Source organism: Taeniopygia guttata, chromosome 2 (assembly GCF_048771995.1).
Source record: "Taeniopygia guttata chromosome 2, bTaeGut7.mat, whole genome shotgun sequence".
Classification (NCBI taxonomy): domain Eukaryota; kingdom Metazoa; phylum Chordata; class Aves; order Passeriformes; family Estrildidae; genus Taeniopygia; species Taeniopygia guttata.
In genome coordinates, this window is record NC_133026.1 from 82,366,428 (window position 1) to 82,386,357 (window position 19,930).

The following is a 19,930-nucleotide window of genomic DNA, read 5'->3' on the forward strand; positions in this document are numbered from 1 at the left end:
AGCTTAGAAAATTCTTTTGTGGGAAAAGCATGCTTCAAATTAGTTCGCTACTAATACTTTTAAAATTACAGGCTTCATCTTGGAGATACTACTGTTCAGCTTTTAAGCATAAATTCATGCAAATTCCAAGATCACACACAGTAAGTGCTTAATTTTCATTCACAGTTGTCTTGAATATATAAAAATTGGAAAGCTGAATGTTGCAAATTGTCTTTTCATGGTAAATCCATTATGTACCGTAACTGTTTTGAAGTGCGACTTGTTTAAATAAATGCATAGTCTCATTGAGTTTGCTGTGATTTTTTCATTGTAGTAGGACAGAAATATTCCTAAATCCTGTATCTTGGAGGCTGATGTGAAAAGGTAGATTGCATATACCAAGTCTAGTAACTTGATAGTGTCTGATTTTGCAGCTACAGATGTTTGGTCTTTAAAATATTACATATATTCTTCATCTGAAAAATGCATGCAATATATAACTTCTATGTTTGATTCAATGAGAAAGAGATGATATCTCTAATAAGAAAAAAATCCCACAGGTTATCTTGTTCCATACAATGCAGTTCCTATTACTGAACAAATAAAAGATACCTTTCTTATATTTCTGAATGTTGATGTACTTAAAATTATTTAATTATAATAGATTATTAAATTAGGTCCAAAAAGACCATTCAAACTTTGGAATGTTTGTTCTCTGCACATCAGAGAAATCGGTCCCAATATGTCAATAAGTTTATATGACTTCTTTTAATTTCCCTCAAAAAAATATATGCCTAATATAGAAAAAGAAATTTAAGATCAAAGAAGCAATAATTCTGAATCTATGAAAATTATTAGAATGAGGGAAGATTTTCTTTTATATAGCAATTCACTCACTTCAGCTTATGTTATAAGATCACAGAATAAGTTAGAATCTGAAAAAGATTTTATTAGACACTCCGTGTATTTTCAAATTGACATAAGTGCATTCTTCTTAGGAATTATTATTTTCTTTCATTTTTAGAATACTTCTTTAATGATCTATTCTGCACATGTACTGATTTCTGCCTATCTCTGAAAGGAAGAGTTCATGGGAGAAAAGTGCTCAAAGGCAAAATCATTCTCATGGCTGATGAATACCACTGCACAACACACAGCTGGTAGTTTGCATTATTTAGAAGACAGACTGAAATTTTGCTGGAATTAACTTTTTTTGTGGTTAGAGTAATGATAGCCACAACTGGAGAAAGATCAAATATTTTTGCTTCTTTAACTTGAGCATGTAAGTTTTCATAAAAGGCCAAGAATCAGAAGGTTAGGCCTCATCAAAGTTTTCAAAAATATGCAAATATTATTATTTGAATTATGACAATGTTGATTTAGAATAATTCTCACTGTTTCCTGTATTTTCCACTGAACTTGGAAACTTCAGAAATCAAATTCTGTCTACCACTGAGACCCAGTGGAAATTTTTAGAGCATATAAAATTTTGAGCCATGAAGATCTGACCCTCAAATATGTCAATTCCAGGTAGTGGCAATTAAGGTCCAGAGCATTTTCAGGAGTTTGTATCCCAGTTCCTCAAATACTCAGACTCACTAATGGGACAAGTTCTCTCCTTTTACTTTCTTTTTCTGCTGTGTCAGCATTACAGCAGCCTGAAAGGCTAACAAGTAACTCAAATGGAGAGGAGCTGACCATTCTTAAAACTGCTATTTTATGTCCTGGAAGAGATGGACTATGAGACAGGTTGGTCATTTTCTTTTCAATAGCAATTGGAATAGACATGCAGAAATTTTGTGTGTGCTTGTTGGGAAGGGTGTTAGCTAATTCTTCACTGTTGGAGCTTTTGTGGTTTTGGATTTCCTATTTTATTATAATTCTAGAGGAAAAAAACAAAACAAAACACAAAACAAAAAAACAAAACAAAACAAAAAAGAAAACCCACACAGCTGTGCTATTTATCTATTCTTGTTATCTTTTTATCTCTTGCTTGTTTGCTAAAATGTAGAGACCACCCATGCCAAGACAGCATTGACCAGAATCTATGGAAGATTTGCAGCTCAGGGTCCATAATAGCACCAGCTATGAAATGGCCATTCTGTCAGGGACAAGCTGGCTGATGGTCTCAGCTGGAAATTGGTGCTGTTTCATTACTGAGGTCAAGATCAGGACGGTGTTCTAGCAGCAAGTGACGGTCGAATGTCATCAGAAGTGGAATAAAAGACATTCTGATCTTTAATATTCACAGCCTCCATTCCAAAGAGAAAGGAAAAAAGTAGAGGAGGTTAGCAATTTGTTTCTAAAGGCCTCATCTGCCTACTTCAGCTGACATCTGGAGCACGTTGATCCCAAATGACTCAGGTCTTACAAATTACTATAAAGTGGGTGAAATTCATTTTTCACAGTGATCACAACTCCATGAGCCCTTCTATTTGTGTCCATATAGTTACTTTCAGGGACCAGTCTTGGATCAAAAATTGGTATCAATCTGGGAAAGCAGGAGGTTAGAATGGAATATATGTATGTTTTCCTAGCTAAAGATTACAAAGGCTTAGGAATCTAGGTATTCTAGAGTAATAAACACATTCCAGGACACAAAGACACCTTTGCTCCCGTAACTGTAGAGATGATATTCCGCATACTCTTGTACATGGAAAGAAACCCCAAGAAGACAGAAAACAGTCTATTTTCTATAAGGGTATTACTTATCTATTAATAAAATCCTTAAACAGAGATTGGAGGGAAAAAGGCAGAGTGAGTGACAGAAGTTCACAGTTTGGAATTAAAACAGAAATTTGAATAAGAGAATCAGGAGGAGATAAGGAATATTCAGAATAAGATCTAAAGACAAGAAACAGGAAATTAGAGGTCAGACTATTTATTTATATATGCTGATGAACAGCATACAGGAAAAGGAACTGAAAAACTTATATTAAAAAAATACAATTTTTTAGAGGGACAAAGAATGACCACGGAACAGTGTCTATTGAAATAATGTGGGAGAGAAAGTGTTATATAAAAAATTAGGTAGACTTCAATGATGAGAGAGAATTTGTAGTCACTGTCTAATAGCAACAAGGATTAAGAGATAAAATGAAGATTAAAGGAAAAATGCAAGGGTCATAATTTACTCTAGGCAGCGATGTAAAAAGTGTCATAAGAGATAAACTTGGTTAAAGTATAAAATGCTTATTGACTCAACCCCAAAGAATGAATTTTAAAGCCTGGTGGATGGTAGATATATGAAAAATTAAATTTAAAAAGCAGCACGAACATGTAAACACAAGGGAAAAAAAAAAACAAAGAAAGAATAAAACAAAACAAAACAACAACAAAACCAAAAAAACCAACCAAACAAAAAGAAACCAAAACAGAAAAAAAACCCAGAAAAGCAAAAAAGGGCATGAAATTAAGTGCAACTATCAAGCAACTACTTTGGAGATAAAAAGTGCTCATTCTATTATTGACTTAGTATAATACTTTGAAACAGCTTTTTCTTTTTCTCTGTTAATTTTAAAAGAAAGCGCAAGGTCTACTGTACTCCAATAGTCTGTAGGTGAATTTGAGCATGAAGGTGTTTCATGTCTTTTTTTATCATTAAACAAGCCATCTGTGATCAAGTAATTAATAGAATTAAGGTTGTATCTTGGCACAATATTTCTTAAGTAGATGATAAAATGCTTGCAGCTATCTGGAAAATAAGGAAGAAGTTACATGCAGATAGCATCCAACAAGACAATAGTTTTGTTTTTTTTTCTCTAAGTATACATTTTGTCAATCTAAACTGATTCCTTCTGCATAGGATGTCTGGCTGGACAGAGGAAAAAAAAAATCAATGAGGTTTTCCATCTTTCCTTTAATAATAGCATTGATATCCTCACATGACCTACCCATAAATTATGCAAGAAACATAGTCTTGGTGAAATCCTTACAAGGAGGATACAAAACCTACAGTTGACGATGTGGTGTGGAAGGATATGTTAAGAGGAATTATGTGAGTTCTCTTACTGCTTATCTCCTCTTCAAGTTTTATTCATACCTGAATACTGCAATGGAAAATGTGCTCATTTAATTGTAATAGCATGAACATATGATCTAGGAGAACGATATGGGAAAACAAAGAGTAAAACATGTGAACAGGAACAATAAGCTGTTATAGATGTAAGATGGAAGCTAAAGAGCAGGAGGAGTCCTGCTCAAAAATGGGTCTGAAGGTGTTGTGGAGCATCATTACCTGAAGTTGTTTCATGGTGTTGTTTAAAAGGCAAACATATTATCAGGGTGTATAAAGCAGAGCACAGAGCAATCCTGTTTTGCTTATCACTGAGAGCACTTCAGCTGAAGTAGAGAACTCTTTCAGAAAATGGATGGGTACTCATTGGAGATAACTCAGACGTCACAGTAGCCCACAAAGTAATGAGTTTAAAAGCAGCAAAGATTCAAATTGGCTGTTGTGAGGTATGCAGGAAGAAAGACCTGCTGCCATTATCATACACAGGATTGCCTGGGAAAGCTGTGCTAAGTGAAGGTCTTTAAGAGACTGGAACATTTACCAAGAGTGACACTGGAAGAGTTGATTATGCCTTCGGCATCTGAGGTCCTTTTCAGCACTGTGTTTCTATGGCTCTCTTTGATATCTGCCATTTTCTCTAATGACCTGAGTTTCTTGTGGTGTTGGGTCGGACACTGAAAGTTGGGCGGGTTAGCTCTAGGGGTGGTTTATGGGGAAGCTTTGCAAAAGAGTAAATAATTCTGACATCTGCAGTTTTCCATAGGTGTAATGCTAGAACTGCTTGTTGCAAAGAGATATGCATGAGCTGAAGTTGCTCCTTGGGACAAAACTATTCATGGGATATGTTCTTCATACTTCAGTTCTGGAACTGAACACACAAGTGTGTTCTCAAATATTAATCTTACATAAAGTAATTTAGAAGACACATTCTTCTATATGCTTCAAGCTGAAAAACAGAGAACATGATTAAAAACATACCGCTATTCATTTTAACCCAGAATGGATAGCTTGAAATTGTGTGCCCCAAGGGACTATTAACAAAGATGGTATTCAAATTAGATTAAAGCTGCCAGACATGATGTGAGTTATGTCTGCTCATTTCCTGCAAGATTAAAATTTTTGTTTGTTCCCAGCAATGTATGTCAACATAAATTAATGCAGGTATTTTATTACATATGTGGAAAAAAATCAGACTCATCATTTATCTGCAAAGGAAAATACACAAGATTGTGTTTTCTGGGTTACTACTCTAGTTATCATGTCACACTCTAAAATAATCTCCCCCCCCAAAGACTTATAAGTTTATTAGATCTGATTCTTCTCACTTTTTTTTTTTAGTTTTTTTATGAGTGGTATTAACATCTGTGCTAGAGTAGTATAAATGCAAAAGTATGAGGAAATATTTAAATACTAAGGATAAACCTATTTCCTACTCAAAATCTGTGGGATTGTATACTTTCCTACAATTCTGAGATTACTGCTTTTTTCTTTTTGCTAATACCAGATCACAGTATTAATTACAGCAATTATGTAGTATTGTCTGAGACAAATGTCTGTGTTCTTTCCCTAGTGTGTTCTGAGAAAGCAGCTATAGAAAAGTGTTTTGAGAGAGTGAGAGCGAGTTGCTTTAGGCAAAGCGCAATTCACTTCTGATTAAACAATTTTCCTCCAGACAGAAAAAGACTTTTTATTTCAGTTTCTGCTTAGATGGATACTTATCTTTTTAGTATAACATCATGTAATAGCAGAACTGAAAATTCTTGATAAAGGGGCAATTACAAATGATTTTTCAGGCAGAATGCAGGAACTGAGAAGAAGAATCCAGATTTGAAAATTCAGAAACTGATGAGAAATGTCAATAACTTCTGACACTGGAAAAAAAAGGAGAAAATCTGAAGAAATGAAGTAGGTCAAAAGGACTGCAGCATTTAGACCAGGAGAATTAAAACAATAAAGCTCCGCAACATGAAGGTCTTTAACACTTTTCTAGACTGAAATGCTATAATTTTGCAAGCATGATATGAAAGCAAACTGAATATTAGAGCAAGTTTTAAGCATGACAAAAATGGATCATACATAATATGAAAACACAGCATCTGAAAACTGTAGGAGGCAACTTGTCCATTCAGTTTTGGCCAGTTCAGGTTGTTTCAGAGGTCAATGCCAGGTAGAGAGAGAAAATGGCACAGAGCACATAAGCAGGAAACTCTATATTCCCTGTCTTCCTCCTTTGTCTAAATCTAGTTTAGGTCTGAAATTAAAACATAAGCTTTCAATTTATGTCCACTAATAATGTTTTGAATCTTGAAGCTCAGCAACTTCTGTAATAATTCATGCTGCTGTACAAAGGGAAAAGTGGCCCAGAGCTGTTCCTGTCAAAGATTCCATAAAGCAAGAAACCACTTGTAGCATTTTTGGGGCAAAGTACCATGGTGGGCAAATGCCTTTCAGCTGAATTGCAATTTTGGGAAAAGATCAGTAAAGATTTGGTTTATACTTCAACTATTCATTCAAACAATGAATCAATGACAACAATGTGTGGAGAACGAAAAGTCTGTGGAAGGTGCACTTAGGTTGTCCTGGCACAAATTTCAGTTCCACATTATGTGGCAGGTGAGCTGGCAGCACCAGTGCTTCATGTCCCAGAGTGAGCAGATCCATTACAGTATCTGTGCTCTTTGAGGACCCATAGAATCCTGATTTCTTTTTAGACTGGTGTTATAAGTGCAGGGGTTTATTTGCAATGAAGTGATAAAGAGATGCATCTGTCTTGTATAGCAGTGATGTAAGACTGAGAGCTTCACAGAGAAAGTGATTCCAGCAAGGTGTCCCAAGGCAGTACTAAATACAAGTTATAATTCTTATACCGTGAGAAATGGGAATGCTCTCAAGTGAGAGCAGCATTTTCTTTGGAGTTTATCTGATCCAAACTGCTGACTCTGCTGACCCAAGACAACAAAAACTGATTGGAACCACAACAGTAGAGGGCAAGAAGGGACAAAAGGCATAATTAGTGGAGAACAAAATTTGAAAAATGTTCTAAACTGTGATCGAAGAACCTAAAAGAATAAATAGATAGTTCTTATTCCCTAATAAATATTGTATTTCCCAAAGAAAAATGTTTCAAGGTATGATCCAGGAACCTGGCATATGAGAAATACTATTTTGCAAGGTTATCCCAAGGGATTTTTTTGTTTTGTGGATGGATTTCTGTGTGGGATCCTAATTGCTACTATTTGTCACATTTTCAGAATAAAATTTTAGGCAATGCTTTCAGCTTTTCAGTGAACAGTAGCTGAACAATAATAAAAATAATATAGGCTGTGGAACATTTTCTATTGGAATTTCTTAATTATATTTTGAGAAATAAAAATTTATTAAAAAAACTCACAACAAACTATTATTAAAATTGAAATTGAAATAATACTTCTTCAGTGTTTGAGTGACTGTGAAATTACATTTTCTCAGTGTGCCACATAATAAGCATTCAGACTTTTTTCCCTTTTCTCCAGTCAGACCTGCACTACTTGTGGTGCAATTCAGGTTTCCTATAAGAGGCTCATGAATGTCAGTGGATCAGGTAAGAGCCAACCTTTCTCTGAATACCAGTGAAGTGATGTAGCTCACAATAAAAATTAAGTTAAAGTGAGAATGATCTTGTAGCAGAGTTCATCTCAATCCATTCAAATAAAATATTTTAATGCTCAAATACAGAAAGATTCCATTTGGGGGAAAAAAGCATAGAGATTAAATATTTAACCATTACTATATTGAAATTTTTACTAATTGAAAATTTTCTTGGGGTTGGCAGGTGTTATTTTGGGGGATGAGAAAGGAAGCTGCAAATTTCTTCACAAACCATAGGTTTTGATCATTTCCAAATAAGTGCTGTGGAAAAAATATTTAGAATAGTTGAGCTAGGCAAATTTATGGCATTTTTGGGAAACTGAGATACTAGTCCTGAGATATTATGAAATTTCTCAGTCTACTGATGGAGTGTATTCCAGCAACTTGCAAATGAAAATCATTATGAACTGGCAAAACTGTTCAATAGTGGAACACTATTGAACTTTCCTATGCACCTGCCATTTAAGATAAATATTTTGGAAAGCAATGTTTGATTTGAAATTGTTTGGGATATGGCAAAAGACAGAATATGTTGAACCAGCTATTGCAACCAGGTACAAATCTTGTGGCTTTAAAGTCATTAAAATAATTTAATTTTTATTATGACAGTGTCAGAGGGAACAAAAATTCAGTCATTCAGTTTGTCTGTTCTCGTTAAATATACCCACATTGCTGCTGATAAGTAACAACATCCTAAAGATAGTAGGAGTCATTGTGAATTACATTTCTTACAATCACATTTTTTGAGAAATTTATTAATTCTTTTTGCATTTAATGCAGTTTTCATATCATCATGCATTTCAGAAAATAGGAGATCTGATTTTGCTATGAGGGCTGCTGGACATATATTTTTCAGATGAGAAGTATCTGATACTCATCAGCCAGATTAGTTTTTCAGTTAAACAAGAGTACTTTAGAGCAATGGAATATCTGATACCTTAAGAGAAAAATAATGTATTCAGTCACTGTAGGAGTTTAAAGTGATTAGCTGAAAATACCTGGAAGAAATGAGGAAACAAAGAACTAGAGTGCTGAAAACTGATTTTTGGGGACTCTGGAGATTATATGTAGCAAAATACTGGTCTGAGATAGAGGGAAATATTACAAATGCTGAATGCTGGTGAGCTCATGGGAGCGTGTTGTAAGAGCCAGCAGATAGATTATGACTAGAAAAGAATGACTGTACAGAGATCATTAAATGCAGGAAAGAGCATCTGCAATGCCTGTATGCTCAAGTTTAAAGAATGCTCAAGTTTAGAAGAGGCTCTGAGGAGGACAACACAACTGTTGCCAATATCAGATTTGACCTTGATCTATAAAGGTGGGCAGCTACATGACAACACAGCAATGAGACACGTTGCAAAAGTCTATGTCATGTAGCTTTTGTTGATGGACACTGCAATCTGTGCTTGTATCCTTTTTTAAAAATATCTATCTCCTTCACTTTTTCTATGACTAAAACGGGGCACAGGAGTTTTCCTGCAATATGTGTACCCTTGGATTTTTCCAACATATGTTGCTTATGTATCTGGTTGCAAAATAGCGTGTTGGGTTGACCTTGACCAACTACCAGATGCCCACCCATCCTTCACTTCCCCCACTCCCTCCCACAACAAGACAAGGGGAGAAAATAAGATGAGTAATGGTCAAAATAAAAAGAGGGGGGTCTCTTATCTTATCATCACAGGCAAAACAAACTTGATTAGGGAAATAAAAAAAAATATTGCCAATTAAAATAGATTTGAATGGTGAGTAATTAGGACAAACAGTAGTTTCCCACCTACCCTTCACTTTTTTCCCAGGCTCAAATTAATTTCCTCATTCCCACTCCTTACTTCCTCCACATTGTGCAGAGAGGATGGGGAGTGAAGCCTGTGGTCAGTCCGTGAAGTTCAGTCAGTTCAGCTCTGATGCTCTTTCCTTCATGCAGGTTTTCAGTGCTCCAGCATGGGCTCTCCAGGGGCTGCATCTTCCTTCAGAATCTGTCACCTTCTCTGGCATGGGACCCTCCAGATGCTGCAGCGTTGATAACTGATTTTACCTGGCACTCCATGGCTTCAGTGTGGATATCCACTCTGGGATGTTCCTCTCAGATGGCTGCTCCACTGGGGTGTCTCCAGGAGCTGCAGGAAAATCTCTGTTCTAGTACCTGGAGCATCTCCTCCCCAGGAGTCCTTCCTAGGGTCCATAGGTCCAACAGTTTCTCACACTTTTTCACTCACTACTCAACAGCTTTTTGTCCTTTTTAAAAAGGTTTTCCCCAAGGTGCCCCACACATCCCACACATGGCTGAAGGGCTTCAGCTGTGTCCAGCAGTGAGTCAAACAGGAGCTGACAGGAATTATCTGTCTCCCACACAGAGCAACTCTGGCCTCTCCTCATAGAGGCCAAGGCTGCAGCCCACCCCCCATTGCCAATACCTCAACATCCACAGCCAATAGAAGCAGGCGGTAAGTGACAGCTCTGGAGCAGGGTGTGACAAAGGAGAGGAATGAGAAGGCCCATTGGGAGTGGGTAAATAGGAGAATATTTCAGCTGGGCTTTAAGAGTCCTTTGGAAATGGGATTCATGCAGGCGGTGAGACTGAGTGGCAAAATTAAAAACTATAGTTGGAAATCTCAGAAGCACCAACTGCCCACATTAAAACGTTGGTAAATAAAAGAAAATTATAAATGTCAGAAACAGAAAGAAAGGGAAAATACATATATTTTTTAAAAGTTCTTATATTCCTGTTATCTTCAAAGACTTGTTTACTTATTTTTTCGTTTTTCCAGCAGAACTTATAAATGTAGTGTGTTTCAAATGCTAAGTTGCTGGATTCAGACAATTAAAACATAGCAACTCCGTTTTGAATGCTATTAATCCCAAAGCACAATAGGAATCAGGGATTCCCTTGTATTTTTTTTTTTAATCCCCCTGCACACATTTCTTGTAATAAACTGCTTTGCTGGCTTGTTTGTAATACATCTTGTGTTACATTCTGCACTGTGAGCAATTACTGAACTCATTTAAATTCTGAGATAAGCTACTTTTCTCCCCTTTTAAGTATAAGGTTTAAAGGTGACACTAAGTTCTGGGGATTCTGAGGGTTTGAGAGCTCAGTGAGTTTTCAGAGTTAACTAAAACTTTCTTCCATAATTTAGTCTCCTTTCTTAAAAAAAAAAACCCCAAACTTTCAGTTTAAGCATAACCAGTCTTCCCCCTAAATGCTTAATCCAAAGCTCACTGAAGTTAGTGGAAAGAGTTCTGAAGGCTGCATCAAACTTAAAATGGAATTCTGTGCCCTCTATTACTGACAAAAGCTCTGCACACACAGAACTACCCAATGGCATACTCAATGTATTGTTCTTTTGACAGAATTTTGCTCTGTATGTTATATTGCCTGCCTTTCCCCACACTCTCTGAATTTGTTTTCCTCTCTGTGCCTTTTTTTCTCTTTCTCATGCTGCTTTTGTCAGATTTTGTTATATTGACTCAGTTTTCTGTTACCATATCTCCATGTGGACAGAAAACAACACATTGTCCAAAAATAATTTTCAATTCCTAGAGATTCAGCTGGTTTAGGAACAGGCAATAAGAATTTGCTTAATACCTCCATCTTAAGGACTTACACTTGTGAATAATAATGAAATTATTTAGAATGTATTTAATTGCAAGCCAAGATTTATAGACTTGCATATCTAACCATAAGCTTCAAATCCCACATTTAATTACTTAAATGATCACTTATTCTCAAAAGTCCTCAGCATTCTGCACTTTTAAAATGTGGCACTTTTAAAATGTAACTCTTAGGAACCTAGGTAGATTTAGGAACCCAATGTTAATCACCTGGGTGATTAACCCAGGTTAATTACCTGGGTTTAATATGGAGGGTGATTCTACCAAATCTCTTCTTAAAATAATGATTTATAGTTTCTAACTTCTTACAGAAGTGATTTGCATGCACAAGAAGGACCTGGAAATTTTTATATACCAAAGTCTGACTGAGACTTCTAAATTTTGTTTTCTCTTGTTTTATTAAGTTTTCTATGTAGCACAACATATTTAAAGCCCTGAAAAATGAATATAGAAAAGATTTTTTTTCTGTGATTCTTATAAAAACAAAAGGTGAGTTACCAAACCATTCTGTACTCACAACCATGCTGTAGAAGTTCTCAGATACAGTGTCTTTGCAGCAGCAAAATAATGTACATACTAGTTGTGCTTCTGTTGAAAATATTTGAATTGCATTATTAATTTTCTTCTTAATATCTTCCTTTAGTATTTCAACAAAGTAATCTAAACTGCTATATTTTATAGTAAAAACTATAAAGTATATACCAAAGAGTATGATTCAATATTTTGATACTCCATACTTGTTTAAACAAGGTGCATATTAGTGTATTTTTCAGTGTGTGAATATAGATTGTGCTGGAGGTTGTAAATCCCACTAAGTAGATGATCACAACAGAAGCTCACAGGTAAAATCACAGAAGAGAGACTCTTTAACAATTGTATTTACTGTGTCACCTTTGCCCTTTACAGCCTGGAAAGATGGAAACTACAGGTTGCAGACAGTGCTCTGGCAGATGGGATTTATTGATTTTTACAGGCAAACCAGAGTCAGCACATTCCTGTTCTAAATGTCACAGCCTTTCAACCCTGATGTTAGAGGCATGTGATGATGATAAGAGTGCTACAATGGTGCTCTAGTGTTTTATTTGGGCGAAGAGGTGCTTTCAAGAAGGGATGCTTTAATGCACAGTAACATGGGGCAAGGAGTCATGCCAGAACCTTCTCTGTGTGCTTCCAGGGGCTCTGTCACCTTCCTCAAACACTTGTTTTGAGGTTAGCATGGATGTGGATGACCAGCCAGCCTGGCAGGGGCAGTGACAGAGCCTGAGGTAGATGTCCAGGATGGAGCTGGACTGGAATGGGCTGTAAGGTTCCCCTCAGCTGGGGCTGCCCTGGGCTCACACCATGTGATGGCCATGTCTTGCCAGGACATCTCCATCCACAGCCCCAACCCACAAACTTGGAATTCCAGCTAGGCCTCTTCCCAGCCTCCTCTCTGTGCCTGGGCCAAACACTGGTTCTAGACAGGTAAACCTGGTCCCCAGTTTTGGTGACTTTTGACTCTCAAAAGCAGCCAAGTACCAAAGTTGCTGGGAAGTTTTCCATAATTTACCCAGAGGGGTCAAATATAAATCTGGGGACTGGGACATTAGCAGAAAGACCCTGTACAAGGAAAGAGCTCTGTAAAGCTGTTGTCTTCAAATTAGTGTGACTTTTCTTTTAAAAAAAGGGATCTGTCTGTATGTGCAAATACTCCCACATTTTCAGTGAAATAACTGTATTTGTTGGGTTAAAGCAGAAGCAGTAGTGGAAGACTCATCCTACCAAACACGAGGTGCTCTTACAAAAGCCTGTATAGGTGAAGTTTAGCAGGGATGGCACAACTCTTTAGATGTGTGCTACTGGAAATGTGCACAGTACTGTTCCATGTATTTTACTTCAGCTGTGATGAGGCATGGGATAGAGCCTTCCATGAAAGGAACAGTGATTACAAAGGAGACTTACTAGGACCAAGAAATCATATTCCTTTTTGTATGTAGCTTTTTTTTTAAGCAAATCCTCATCTAACTGGACCTATCAATTCTTTTAATACAAGCCAAAAGAAAGCTAGAATTATTTGGAAGCAGAAGTCGATCACAATCATCCAAGACAAAGATTTTTTAAAAAATTGTTGAATTTTGCATCAGCTGAACTTCTGAAAAATTGTCCTCTAAACAGTGAGAGATACTTCATTGCAGCCTGCAAATGCAGTCTCCCTTTCATATGTCCTCCTCACGGGAATTCCAGGTTTGACTTTAGAGAAATTCAGGAAAAAGGATCACAGTAGGTGATATCTGCAGGATCTGAATAATAACATTTCCTTACCTATCAAAGTTTGACTTCCTAGTTCAAAGCTAAGCACAACCACAAACAGCTGACACAAAACAAAAAATCTAAAATATTGACCAGCAACTGAAAACATCTTGAAGGGCAAGATTCAAGATTTTTTTGAGCAGAATTCCACAGCCACCACATAACAAGCTGAGATTCTTCTGTCCTGCAATAATTTCCTAAGATAATTTTCTGTTCCTACATTTATCCATTGAACTTGATTTAAATCTTGCATTCTTTCTGCTCCATAAATTGTACATTTCTGTAGTAAATTCCTTGAAAGCAGATTTAGAGCTACTGCAAAAGTCATGAGAAAGCATGGAAACAATCTGTTGATGGACTCTACTGTCTTACAAATGTCAAAGTAGTAATAAAAGGGTTATATTAAGGAAAACAAAATGTTGCTTTGAATATAACAAAAATGATGATTCCATTTTCCTTTAAATTCTTACAGTATTGACCACAGAAAGCTCATGACTTAAGGAAAGCAGTAATCTCCAAGTTTTGATGTTCAAAATTGTATTCTTGTGAACAAGCTATATTTTTGTTCAGCCGAAGTACTTTCCACTTTCAGGAAAAAGATCTGCTATATTTCAAAGCTGGAATGAATCACTGTGATCCTCTTTTGTGAAGATCAATCTGGAAAACTAAATAAAAACTTCCATAGCTATTAACATCAAAAGAATCTTTTAACCTAGTATTTCATATTGAAATGTCCAGGAAATATCATTCAGAGGAATAAGTGAAATAGTGAGGTCTGTTGGCAACATAGTCTTCTATTTTGACTTGAAGCAACCACTTCTTTTACTATACCATGTAAACAGCATAACTATTCTGCAGATTATTATTTCATCATTAAACAATCCTAACTATGTTAAAGCCACTTGGGGAAAGATAATATACTATTCTTTTCAACAGAAGTGAATGATGACAGGTTTTACACTAAAAAAGGCCTGTGAAGAAATGTCCCTCTGAGTAGGCCAAGCAAAGCAGAGAAGAATTTCTCCTTTATGGTTTTTTTTTAATCAGTTTCAAGATTATATTCATTAAATAAGACCCATATTACAGGTAGATGATGGATAAGTTTCTATTCATAGATGCATAAATCGCTATGTAATATTTAGGTTTTAAAACACACAGTATTCAAAGTCATTGTTTTAATCATGTAAGTGATAATTTGTATTGAGGTTATCTGAATGATCAGACACAGAACAAAGAAAAATCTAAAAGGCAACGTTGCAGGAGTTGGAGCATCTATTCAGTTTAGGACAAGATAAGCAGTGATCAAATGGCCAAATTATGACTTGTAGATGATAAAGCAGTTTTCAAGAGAACATTCCAGCAGTGACCCCCATATAAAAATGAACAAGACAAAGATGTTTAAAGAGGGGATAGTAAAGTCTCCAGTACATTTAAATTATTTTACAGTGCACACACGAATAACTCACCTATCTTTTTTTTTTTTTTTTTTCAAGGTGGTAATCTTTCTGGAGAACTGCTGACTTCAGAAAACTCTGTGAAGTCAGCATATCTAAAAAGACTGTGATAAAAATAGTATGAAAATTGAAAATTTTATCTTAATTTTTCTGTCTCTCAAAGCATATAATATAGAATTTGCACAATCATTTTAATTTCAATCCTGCAGATTATGTAGAGGCGTACTTTAAAATGTGCATACTACTGCAAAGTAAGGTAGAATAATAGGCAAATGAAAACTGTAGCAAACCACTAATAGTGAATAATATCTGATTTATTGTATCTAAATGGGAAAAATCTACATTCCAGCAAAGTATTTAGAAGATCACATTAATCAGGAATAAATCTAATTGAACTAAGTCCAAACACAGGATTTCTGTAAATGCAGCTGAGGAGTGTTAGTGCTTTATAAAAACAAGTAAATAAATATTCACTTTTTAAAAATATTGCTCCACTCTTCTTTGGATTCAGCCTTGCTGTGGCCGTGTTCTCTGTATTGTGGAGAATTACTGATAGGTCTCTTGCCCTAGCACAGCACCTCGGGGTCACAAGTTGCATGTCCAGATGCTGATGGCTACTTTTAATCAGCATAAAAGGATGACAGAGCTGTGCTGATTAGTAAATCCTGCCATTATCCAGTGAAGCTGTCTGGTAAAGTTCACCCTTGTTGAAGAGCTGTAAAACAGTGTGAGGATGCAGTGAATGTATCTAAAGTACATTAACTAACAGATATCATTAATCATGAACAGCAGTCTTGTTAAAAATACCAGCCTGCATTTCTTTTCCAACATGAGAAATCATGAGCCCTTGAGTCCCATTCTTCTTAATTATGCTGAGATTTATGGAAGAAGGCTATTACACTAGATTTCTCAAAACATGATTATTATTTTTTACACATTATTTTTCACCTGAGTTCTAGTGAGAACAGCAAGATTTCAGTCCAGTTCCAACAGAGCAAGAATGTCACCATTTTTTCTAGTAGGAGCACTTTGTCTTATAATAAGAAGATAGGTATCAAATCATTACATTTATGAATTTTGGTTGTTATTTTGTGAGATCATGTATGTGATCAGGGAAAGCTTTTTAATTTTCTCTTCCCATTAATATTTTATTTTACACTAGAGAATCAAAAAAAATGTAATGTAAACATAGTTCATTCTTCTTGTTGCCATTTAGTTCCTTCCTTATTGTTCTCAATGGCAAACCAAAATTTAGTTTTTCTGTACAGTTAGGTATTCAGCAGTGACCCAACAGAAACATCAATACTTTCTGACTCTGAAAAGCAAAAAGACTGCAAAGGCAGAACATAACGCACCTTTCAGGCTTGTTTTGACTTCTCAGCCACAATGATATGAAGGGTATTTATTATCTTTCTTAAGGAAACATATTTTTCTCTGAAGCAAAGCTCCATTGGTAAGTGATGTTTGCTGTGGAACTATTCACTTGTAAAGCTTTAGGACCCAACAAAAAGCATAAAGTCACTTTATTGCTTTTCTTCTTGTAAAAGCAGCTTTTAAGTAATGCAAAAGAAAGATAATAGCTATGCTGAAAATAGTTGGAGGCCACTGCTTTGAGGACCCTTTACTGCAGTTAATCTCTCAGATGGCTGCTATCATTACCACTCTTTCTGAAACATTTCCTAATTGGCTCTCTGAAAGTTCAGCTTCTTGCCCTTCAAAGAGCAGCAGTATGACTGCTGTCGAAGAAGGAGACACTTAACTCAGGGTATCATCTTAATAAAAATTCTGTCTTTCCAGAAGTGTTATTGCCTATAGCTTTTATTTTCCCTCATGACTTTTTTTTCCTCCTATGTTACGAAAAAGGACAGAAGAGCTTGGAGACCATGGAAGCCTTCCAAGCAATTCCTGTTTAAAATAGGCAGTCAGGCTCTACTCTTATGTACATTGGGGTGATGATTAAGGAAGAGGTGGGTCATTCCTCCCTTGGAATAGTTTCATTAACCCAGTGCAAGAAATACAGCTTCAAATACCCCCAGGCTCAGTCTGGTTTCACCAGATATTAGAATTTTTTAACCTCAGAAGGGATTATTATGATTGAAAAAAAGAAACTTATGTTATTCAACTGCCACAGAACTTCACCCAGTTTACCTGGAGTATTCTGTTTTGATTTTTCATGATAGAATGAGGCAAAACGTGTCTTATCCAATGTAATGTCTTCCAAAGTATGTGCAAATGTTAATTTTTTTTGTTATTAAAAATAACCTCTACCTAAGATAAAGAAAAGAAAAAAAGTATTTTCACATGAGTTTTTTAAATAAAATTACTACTTATGTGGCTAATTGCAAAGCATTTACCTAATATCCAAGGATGGGAGAAGATGGATTCTACTTCTCACATAGTACCTCTTGGTTCAAGACACCTAAATATTCCTTCAGAAACTGAAATACTAAACCAGATTCTGACTCAGTGAATCTCTTGACAAGAGGTTAGATTTTCCTTGCTTCCAATGACCATGTAACTCTTTAAAATAAAAGGTGGAACATTATACAAAGGGATTGAGATTAGCCCAGGGACTCCTATGGAGGGTAGCCTAACTTTCAGCCTTGAGCTGCACATGATTCAGAGGCAGATCAAGCAGACCTGCCATGCAGGAAGGAAAGACTGGGAAGCCCATAACACAATGATTTGGACATGCTTCTTTGACATGGCTCTTGAGTAATTATGTCAGACTCAGAGAAGTCTGTCTCTCTTATGTCAGTGAAGTACCCAGCTAACTGGGCTATGGGGCAGAAAATTATTGGTGTCTCTCTAATTTGCAAACTGATGTCTTAGTTATTGGTACGTCCTGTAAGAAGTGCATGAAAGGTCTCAAAAAATTTATTCTGAAGTTTTAGGCTTCAGAGGAGCTGAAGGAGGGTACTAGAGGAGGTTAAAGTCAGACATTAGGAAGAATTTTTTCACAGAAGGAGTGATTGGGCATTGGAATAGGCTGCCCAGGAAGGTGGTGGAGTCACCATCCCTGGAGGTGTTGAAGAAAAGACTGCACATGGCCCTTAGAGCCATGATCTAGTTGACAAGGTGGTGTTTGGTCATGGATTGGACTCAATGATCTCTTTTCCAATCTAAATGACTCTGTGATTCTGTTCTGCTCCAAATGGATTATTTTTTTCTGGATGCTTCTTTTCATCAAAAAAAAAAGTAGTCATATTTTGTTTATTTGAACTGACCTCTATTCTTCCCTCCAGCCTATCATTTGGCTACTGGACAACAGAGATTTTGGCCTGTTCTCAAAAGGAATTACTAAGATGTTGTAGCTACAGTCCTGAAAGTCCTGCTGTCTTGGAGGCTGAACTCAGAGTGAATTCAAAGCTATAACATTGAGTAAAGATTGAAAGTTATTTGACATTTCATGTTTCTGAAAAAATACAAAATGAACAGAATGTTTCTCAGTTACCCAGTTTGTATCACTGAGATTAGAGTGAATAAAAAAATTCTACTTTATGGAATATGTGAAATTGATATATCTGCACTAGCTCTTCTCAAGAGTAACAGACAAAACTTCTTTGGAAAATGCAATATAAACATAAAATAAAAGTAGTGTGGGTTTTGATTTGTTTTCAAATAATAGACCTACAACTCATAGGTTTGGGGTTTTTTTTTTTTTTTTGCATTTTCATTTTTAGAATCATAGAAGATGCTGAGTTGGAAGACATATATGAGGATCATTGAGTCCAATTCCTAGCCTGCCCAGGACACCCCATGAATCACATCATGTGCCTGAAAGTATTGTCCGTGTTTTGTTTACTAACAAAAAAGAGCTGGATACCCTATAAAATTCCTTAAGCTGAAATACAGAATCTCTGTCAAGGCAGGAATAGAGAAGGAATACTTCTTCTATCAAAATTTCTTGCACTTAATTAACTCCAGAAAGATCCTTTTTTAAAAGAAGATAACGAACTGTGCAAATGAGACGTTTGTATTGGCTGGGTAATGACTATACATATATTAGGCAAATCATGACAGAGCAAAAATTTGTCTCTGATTTCTTCCTCTTCTTTTATTATTTGTGGTCTTGTTTTGCACCTGTTCAGCACTTGTCCTTACAGATGCATTTAGCTATCGTTTAGACACTTGCAGGGGCAAAATGAGAACAGATGCATCACAAGTACAAAATATATGCTAAAAGGACACGTTGTAATGAGAAATCAGAGCTCAATGGGGGGAAAAACAAAACATGGCAGGATATAGAGAATGCAGGTCTAAAATTAGCATAGGATAGATACATTGAAAAGACAAAATTCAGCAGATAAGGGCTCCTGGTTTATTGTCTAAAATATGCCTATCTGTGTTCCCAGGGAAAAACATCAATCTGTCTTGATTTCTGAATAAATTGAGCTCTCAAACAAAATCCCTGTAAAAGAAGGCAGCTCTATTTTTATCATTGTGACCTTTTTAGAAGGACTTTAGGAGAGAAGGAAACAAACTTTTCTGAATTCCTTCCACTTAAAGTCCAATTCTGCTTTCCTATACATAAAAAATGTTGCTGGTCATTGTTTTCTGCTATCCAGCACTAAGAGTCTGAGAATTCATGTATCATAACAGGCTTCCTTACAGGTTTTGTCTTGTATGCTCTACTACTGGTCTTTAACTGGTGTTAAAATGTTATATAAGAATCTAGATTACGAATTCATTGACTTTCATCAGTAGCTTTAGTTAGTTTTGGACCAAGATCTGAATTTAAAGAAATGACCTTATAAATGCATAGGAAATCACACAAATCTATAGTTTTTACTATCCATATTAAATACATTAACTGTCACAATTAAATTTTTCTCCCTTAATTTTATTTTCTGGTTTAATTAGGAACTTCACTGGGATTGATAATACCTGGTTTGAAAAAGAATGAATATGTATTCAGGGCATATATTCCAGAATGAGAGAGTGGGTG